This window comes from Marmota marmota, unplaced genomic scaffold (assembly GCF_001458135.2).
Source record: "Marmota marmota marmota unplaced genomic scaffold, marMar, whole genome shotgun sequence".
Taxonomy (NCBI): domain Eukaryota; kingdom Metazoa; phylum Chordata; class Mammalia; order Rodentia; family Sciuridae; genus Marmota; species Marmota marmota.
In genome coordinates this window covers 19,711,602-19,720,895 of record NW_026000174.1, presented here as the reverse complement: position 1 = coordinate 19,720,895, position 9,294 = coordinate 19,711,602, and the positions used below count along the sequence as shown (strand labels likewise).

The following is a 9,294-nucleotide window of genomic DNA, read 5'->3' as shown; positions in this document are numbered from 1 at the left end:
TATATATATATATATATATATATATATATATATATCCTTTATGATATTGAGATAAGTCCCTGGTTTATTCAATGTTTTTATCATAAATGGGTGCTGAATTTGGTCAAAGGCTTTCTCTGTGTCTATTGAGATGAATAAACAGCCTTTGACCTTTACATTTATTGATTTACATGTTAAATCTCTTGGGATTTATTGATCATTTTTATAATCATGCTTTTGAATTCTTTATCTGGTATTTCATCCATTTCAGTATCTTTGTTGTTGGTTACTGGTGTATTATGAGCTTCAGGAGGCATCATGTTACCTAGCTTTTCATATTTCTTGTATTACTATGTTGGGGTTTATGCAGCCTCTTATGTGTGGGCCTTTTAGGGCGCCACTTTCTCTTTCCAAAGTATTTTGGGATATCAAGTGTTGGGAACTTTTCAACATATTTCCAAGTGGGCTTTGTAGGATAGTTTTCCTGCTACTTCTCTGATAATGATTAGTGTATGGTTTGGATGTGAGGTGTCCCCTAAAAGCTAACATGTGAGACAATGCAAGAAGGTTCAGAGGAGAAATGAATGGGTTGTGAGAGTCTTAATCCAATGAATTAATCCTCTGATAGGGATTAACTGGGTGGTAACTGCAGTGGTAAAGTTTGGCTCGAGGAGATGGGAATTGGGGGCATGGCTTTGGGGTATATATTTGTATCTGGCAAGTGGAGACCTCTCTGTCTGCTTCCAGTTCACTATGTGAGCTGTTTCCCTCTGCCACACTCTTCCACCATGATGTTCTGCCTTACCTCGAGCCCCATGGAATGGAACCTGTTGTCTATGAATTGAGACCTCTGAAACCATGAGCCCTCAAATAAACTTTTTCTCTCCTAAAATTGTTCTGGTCAGATCTTTTAGTCACAGCAAACAAAAAAGCTGACTAAAAATTATTGAATTTTGATACAGTGCATATTTTTCAAAGCTTGAGGATTCTAATTTTCCTGTAGGTCTCAAAAGAGTAGCATCTTCCTTGTGGATTTGGCAATTGTGTTGTGAACAGCAGGATATGTGGTGTACACTCTCTTGATTCTCTTCTTCACTTAACAACTCAGTATATTCTAAAGGAGTATTGTACAGATCTAGATTGAGACCCCTTACAGGTGTGTTCTCCATAGCCTTTGTGCTAATTTTCTCCAATTTTGCTGTAGGAATAGATGTCCATGAGTGGGACTATTGGTACGCATCCCCCAGCCATTTCTACTTGGAGCCTGGTTGTTAGTGGGGTTTTGTGTCTTATATTCTTTGTATTAAAATATCATTGAAGTTTGAGTTTTGTTACGGTTCAGATCCTCTTATGTGTGGGCCTTTTAGGGCACCACATTCTCTTTCTAAAGTGTTTTGGGATATCAAGTGTTGTGAACTTTTCAACATATTTCCAAGTCTCTCTCTTCCCTCCCCCCCTCTTCTCTCTCTCTCTCTCCCCCTTGATCTGCTTTCCTCCATCACATCCTTCTGCTATGATGTTCTGTCTTACCTTGAGCCCTGAGTAATGGAGCCAGCTATCTATGGACTAAGACCTCTGAAGCCATGAGTGTCAAATAAACTTTTCCTCCTCTAAAATTGTTTTTATCAGGTCTTTTGGTAACAACCACTACAAGCTAACTAACATAAGCTTGAATGGTTTGTGTGTGGATAAAGGTGAGCTAGCTATCTCTTGGCTGGGTTTAAGTGAGCATTGACACTCTACACTGCAAATTTGTAGTGTCCTAGGATATTCCCAGTCCCTCACAGAAAATGGTTAAACAAACAATAGCAACAACAGGAGCAAACAATATCCAGCATTAAAACATATGCCTACTATGACATTTATAGCACTAATTAACATACACACACACCAAAAAAAAAAAAACAAGAAAAGTGGGTCAGAAATTGCCAAAAGGAAAAGCAATAAATATCTATGAAGTAGATCTGGCATTACAGTAAACAACAGCTGTCAACTATACCACCCACAATAATGATAACAGCAAAATCATGAAAACATGAATGGTGTAGGAAGAAATTATATAAATAAATATTTCTAAATGATGGCAAATACAGTTTATTAAGAGAAAATAAAATGTGACAAGAAAGTTTAGAATGTTCAAAATATGAACAGAGAGAAAGCAAAATAGATGTAGCAAGTGATGGCTATAAAAAAGATTCTTAATGAAAAATGAAAGAATAATCTCCACTGAAGTGGTCAAAACTCTTAGTGAGGATGGATGATTAGTACCTATGCCCAACTATCCTTCTTTTTGTTTCTTCTTGGGCTACGTACTGAGATAAAGAAAGAGAGAGGGAGATGGAAAGAGAGAAAAAAAAGGCTAGTGGTTATTAATCCCCTCATTTTTGTATGTTGCTCACTGAGCTATCAGTTTGAGTAGCCAAAAACTGAAGTTGGTAAAAATACCATTCAATTTCCTTTCTCACCAATTAAGGACAGAATATGGGAAGTACTTACTCTCAATTGGAGTTTTGTCTGGAAATACCAGATTGATGCACTCCCAGTGTGGTGCTCCTGTAGAGTTTTAAGTGGGGAGTCCCAGCAATGGTACTTAGCTCTAATCAGACCTTAGCAATTTTGTTGGGTATATCTGTTCTGGAGAGATTAAATCAACACACCCCGAGGGCCAGATAGATGCTGATCTCTGCTGGGAGTCTGGATCTCAGGAGTCTCCTGAGAATTCTACTCACGAGGCATGAAAGCCAACCTTCCATAGGTCCCACACACTCTACTGCCCATGAATACAGTCTTCCCAGGTTTAGTTCCTAAGTCTGATCATGCTGCCCATTCAGATTCCCTTCATCAGGTCATATGAACCACCAGAATCGAACGGAAAGCAAGTTGTACTCCCCTCCATTTCTCCAACTTAAATGCCCCTGGATACAATCTTCTCTGTGCCTGTTTTGCTCATGTTCTGCTAAGTACATCCTAGGCCATGCAGTAGGTGGGGGGACACTATGGCAATATTTGCTGTGATCACCCAGGCTCCCACAGTAGCAAGCTGCATTGTGGACTCCTCAAGATGGCTCCTTGCCTTAGCTCTCTGCTTGCCAGTTGAGAAACGAGTACTTTTCAAACACTAGTTCACTGTCCAGCCTCTGGATCACATAAATTCAGGTTGCTTTTCTGTTCTACAGTTTTTACCATGCCAAATTGTCTGCTATAGTTCTCTATGTTATCACACCCCTCTGAATAGAACCAGTGCTGCTGCCACTGTGTGCGACCAACTTGGCCCCAATGTACCTTTTCTTGTTCATTGTTCAATGCACCTAAATTTTTAAGTCTCTAAGAGACTCTGACCATCTGATACTGAATTTCACCTACCTCGCTGAGATGCTCGGTGAGAGGCAGTACTCCCACTGTTTATATCCTGAGCCACAGAGCAACTGGAAATGCAGCCTTCCTCTAATCTCTTACCTTGAATCCCTCATGGAATAGCACTTTTAAAAAGAAGTTACATCATTTGCAAAGACTTGAATGAAATTATAGTCCATTATGATAAATGAAATAAACCAAGAACGGAAAGATAAATACCATATGTTATCATTTATATATGGAATCTAAAACAATCGTGCTCATAGAACCAGAGAATAAAAATGATGGTTTATACATGTTGGGAGGAGGGTGGATAGAGATAATAAATAAGTGTACAAAGCCTGTCAGATGAATACATATGATTTTTTGGATCAATTGCACAACATGATGAATACAAATAACACAATACTCTATATTTCAACATCACTGAGTTTAGTTTCAAATGTTCTCATCACAAAAAAGTTAAATGTGATATGTTAATTAGTTTGATTTAATCATTCCACATTGTGTTCAAAAATACCTTTTGTACCCCATAAATACATACAACTATAGTTTATCAACCCTATAATTTTAAAAAAACCTTATTCCTATTTTCAAAGCAGTTACAGTTTAAATGAAGCAAACTGAATCAGACTTCAGGGTAGGAAACCTAAACCATCTCAGGCATGTCAGACACAAGATATGTACCACAGGGAAATAGGCATCTCTAAAAACTCTGGGAGGCATTGAAGAGCCAAAATTAGTGGCCCATCACCCGACTATTGAATTCAGGCTCACATCATGAAGCTGCAGGACAGAGGGCAGCACTCTACTGATGCACTGCTACATTGTCTCCAGTTACGCATGAGGATGGCTTCCTTAAGGTAGAATGTTGAGGCTGGTCATTGAATCTAAATACTCACATCCCACACCCTGCATGCTATTAGCAAAATAGTTTTTTTAAAAGAGGAAGATAGGGAAGAAGGGTAAGGACAGGGAAAGGAAAGGAAAAAGAAAACATTTGACTTCTGAGTTCTCATAAGATAGTCTAGTTGGTGGAGACTTTTACACATCTAAAGCATCTAACGCAGTTTCTTGTTTCCAATGTCTTTAACAAGACAGGTCAGAAAGTATGTGAAGACTGAGGGAGTTAGTGTGTAATTTCTGCCACATGAACTTTTAATACACCTGCTAATGCTTTAAGGTGTTACAGGTCCTTTGAAAGAAGTCCAGCCTTCAAGTAGGAAGGTAGACTAGGAAACATTTCAAAGAAACTGGAATTTGAGTTTATATTTGCAAGATAAACAGAATAATATTGCAGGAAAAGAAAAGGAAATTAGTGAAGCTGTCTGGGCTCTCTAGAAGTAAATGATCATGTCTGGAGTGTACGATGCAAAGTGAGGCAGGAAGAAAAGGTACTCAAGTTTAGCGAGGACTAGAAAGGAAGTAAAAGTCAGATCATGGTGGGCTCTGAAGGCCGTCCTGAAGAATCTGAAATATATCCTGTAGAAGTGGGGAATTTGAGCCAGACCTTAAGTGGTAGAGTGCTATGAATAAATTTAAGCTTCTGGATGCATGTGAATACTAGTCTGGAGGAGTTCAAGTCTAGAAGCAGGAAAGTCAGTTTAAAGAGTGTTGTAAATAGGAAATAAGAATAGAACTATTGAGCCAGAGAGAATCTTAATGTTAAACTATAACAAAAATTAAATTGGACATTGTAATAGTTTATTTAGCTGGAAAGGCTGTCTCTAAAAGAAAGGTAATAAAGTGAGAAGGCACAATGTAGATGAGGACTAGAGAGCCATCAACATAAGGGAATATTTCTACTTGGGAGTATTTCTAAATGATATCAACAGATAATAGCAAATGCATGGGATAAATTCAAGTTTGAATGGCTTATTTTAGTTCTACTGGAATCTGAAGAAAACAAAAAGTGAGGGAGAAAAAACAGTACATGATTTTAAGTCTTGAATCCTGGTCAGATGGCATTTTCATTGACAGTATTGGGCAAGTCACAAGAAATTACAAGTTGAAAGATAGAAGGGAATGAATTCATTTTTGTCACTGTATGAATTATCATTAAAAATATATCAATTTGGAAGAAAATCATCAAAGCAGTTTAAATAAATGCACGTTTTTCTGTATTCAAAGTAATTAACAATGGTAATCATTTTTCAATAATATATGATTTTTGTGTTGTGAAATATGATGAAGTTATTGGTTCATGTGTGTCTCTGGAACCAAAGGATGAGAAGCTCATGGAAATAGAAGAAGAAAATAAAGATGTCAGGAAAGAGAGATACACACATAACTAAATGGATGGGAACATGCAAATTTTGTGGACATAAGTTAATACTTTTCAAGACTAACCAAAAGAAATATAAAAAGAACATTTACATATAAGGAAGACTTGCACCTTGACCTTAGAAAGTACAAGCATGTAGATACTTGTCTCCAGTTTCTGAATTGAGGCTGTATTTCAAATGAATTGGCTTCAAGAATTTTGCATCATCCTCAGTTTGAAAAACAAGACAGACTTTTCCATAATTGTATTTCCTGAGGTCTGTCCATGGAAAAACAATATGTCTACATTTCTCTCAAACGTGTTTCATCTTCTTTTAGCAGAACACTTTTAAAAACATTACAAATGGCCAACTTTGTTACATTATTAGAACATAAGCTGATAAAAGATACATTGAATCTGGGGGTACTCTGTAATAACAGCCAAAGGTGGGGAAAACATCACATGTGTAGGAAAAATCTACCTTGACCTTTGAGCACAACATTCACATACAACGAATTGCTGATAATTTAAAAGAAAAGATAAGCATATTCTTCCTGCTGTGGCAAAACAACTGCCTCTTAAAATTTCTTATCTAACTCAAACTACAGACCATTGAAATGAACCCATTTGCCTGTATGCCCTTCAATGGACAGTTTTCAGTTTGGGGATCTTATTTACCCATAAACATATTATCTTTGCCTCACATCTTACCACAACAACATTCAGAAAATTCCTTGTATAGTTTAAACACTCAAATATTTTTGTAATTTAAATTTTTCTACCTGATTATTTAAACTACGTACTTGTCATATCAAAGTGCCAAACTTTATTACTTAAGATAAAGCCAAAGAATGCTATTATACAAAGTTTTAGTGCAGATACAATGTATGTGTATAATTACAACTGCACCATCATTTTAGAATAGTTTTATGTTTTATTTATTTTTTTGTTAAATTTTAATGATCTTTATTCCACCATAATTATCATATGACAATAAAGTAATTTAACAAAAGACAAACAGGATCTAAAATGCCATAAAATCAATGAGATGCATTCTTTATTTGATACAAAAAGGCATCTAAAAGAGTAAATGAAACAAAGGTTGCATCTTTGAAAAAAAATACTTACAGGAGGAAAATTATTTTTTAAAATCTTAAAAACTTTTTTTTAACAAATATTCAAAAGCTTTAGCCATCTGGGAAGGAAATCCTATTCATTTGATCAAAAAAACCCAATTTGGATCAGACATACTTTGACAAATTAATGAGTTTTGTGTTATTGTACCTGACATATGACTAAAAATTTTAAATGAAAGTAATAAGATCTGTTTCTGATTATATGCTTCTGTATATCTAGATGTATGATATGTATGTGTGATATTTTCCTACCTCCTTACAAAATTGTCAAAACTAAATTGTGAAAGAGTGCTATTTTATTGAACTAAAGGAAAACAGTGCTTATACAAATAAAACATTCTTTCAGAAAATTAAGAACTAAACCTGCTATGGTTTTGATATGGTTTAATTGTGTCTCCACAAAGGTTCATGTAATTAGAGGCTTGGTTCCCAGAGTGATGGTATTAGGAAGTGGTAGAATCTTTAAGAAATGGGGGGGGGGGTCTAGTACCATGTCCTTCAATCACTGGATCCATGAGATATTTTCTAATGTGACTTCTTAAGTAGCACTTGCAAAAAGCGTGGTTATGAAAGGAGCAAGTTGGACCCCACTCAGCTCTCTCTACTTCCTGACTCAAGATGTGACCACACTCTCATATATACTCCCACTATTCCTCTCTGACATGATGTGACAGCTCCCACCAGAACCAAGCTAATGGAAGTACCATGTCCTTGAACCGCCAAAAGTAAACTTAAATAAACCTCTTGTAAAGTTAACTGTATCCAATGCTTCGTTATGACGAATAGTTCACTAATACATAACCCAAATGCTATTCAAATTCACATGACTTGAGTAATCTTTGGGAAAATAAGAATATTATTGGTTTGAGTAAATCAGGCATGTCTAAAGCATTTTTAGCATTAAATAAAATACAGACGCATGATTTTCCCACATGTTTACTAGTATAATGAGCTTTTGTTAGTTCTATATTACAAAACTTATCAGTGTGTTGCCCCTAAAGAAAAGTTAAAAACAAAACACCATATCCCTGAATGCCCTTTCCATTCCCAAAACAAACTAACCAAGTTAAGTGCACAATGAAAGTGGGTGTGAGCCACAATGTCTGGATACACATGGAAGGACTCTGGCTTTCTCTCGTATATTCTGGAAATAAGAGCAGGTTAGTCTTATCTACAAAAAGCTACTTTCTTACATGTACACCAGGGCAGCTGCTCCTTGGGATACTAGTCATACAAGGAACAAAGGAAACTAAGCAAATTATTGTCACTACTTCTATAGCCTAACTTATAAAACTCCCCTTCCTGCTGTAACTGGGGTGGATCAGAATACCATAGAAAGGGAAGTGCTCATCCAGGTGGTCTCCCTGGACTTTCTGGAAAAATATCAGAGACACACCTGTCTAGTGCATTGCTATTGGGCTTTCTGGCAAGGTACTGGAGGTACAACATGGAGCGGAAGTACAAATTGTTGGCCCACTGTCTGATGAAATATATATCTAGCTGTTGCCACTAGATCTTCCACATAAGCATTTCTCAATGAAACTTACATTTCATATCCCACCTCCAAGTGTCCTTATTTGTCTCTTGGCAGCCTATCACACTGCCATAGCACAACCAAGCAGTAAACATTACAGTTAGTGAGAGGACAGCAGATGGCAGATTCAAGGAAGGGTACAATCCCAGCAGTTTCTGAACACCATATTTACAGTGACAGACTGCTCCTCAGAGAGGTGAGTAACAAAGGGAATTCACTGAAATTTAATACTGGACTATAAAAGGAACTCTAAAGACACACAGCCAGAAACATATTATTAAGAAGTACTATGTTGATCGATGATGACTCCCACAAAAACATTCCTTGGAAGTGGAACAAAATGAGTGAAAACTCTATAAAAAAAAAAAAAGAAAAAAATATGTTATTAAGAGTCTTTTCTAAAAAAAATAAAAAAAGAGTCTTTTCTGAAATGCAAACTAAAACTACACTGATATTTCATGTCACTCCAGTTAGAATGACAATTATCAAGAATACAAGTAACAATAAATACTGACGAGGATGTGGGGACAAAGGTACACTCATACCCTGCTGGTTAGACTGCAAATTGGCACAACCATTCTGGAAAGAAGTAGGAGATTCCTCAGAAAACTTGGAATGGAACCACCATTTAGCCCAGTTATCCCACTCCTCAGTCTGTATACAAAGGACTTAAAATTGGCATAGTACAGTGACACAGCCACATCAATGTTCATAGCAGCTCAATTCACAACAGCTAAGCTATGAAACCAACTTAGGGAATGAATAAAGAAAATGTGATACATATACACAATGGAATACTACTCAGCCATAAAGAAGAATGAAATTATAGCATTTGTCAGTAAATGGATGGAATTGGAGACTATTATGCTAAGCGAAATAAGTCAATCCCCAGAAAACAAAGGCCAAATGTTCTCTCTAATATACAAATACTGACTCACAATGGGGGAAGTGGGGTGGAGGTTCACCAAATTGGACAGAGGGGAGTAGAGAAGGGATAGGAATGGGAAAGACAAGAATTAAATTGGACA

General features: G+C 36.6%; 1 non-coding gene and 1 pseudogene across 1 annotated transcript; one reads left to right on the top strand and one right to left on the bottom strand.

The window, feature by feature from the left end:
- LOC107157736 overlaps positions 1-3,275 on the bottom strand; it is a 5,807-nt pseudogene extending 2,532 nt beyond the window's left edge.
- A 5,284-nt stretch (positions 3,276-8,559) lies between these two features.
- Positions 8,560-8,651, top strand: LOC125612173. The gene has a single exon (XR_007342514.1). It is a non-coding gene; the product is annotated as a small nucleolar RNA SNORD116 (small nucleolar RNA).
- The last annotated feature ends 643 nt before the right edge of the window (positions 8,652-9,294 follow it).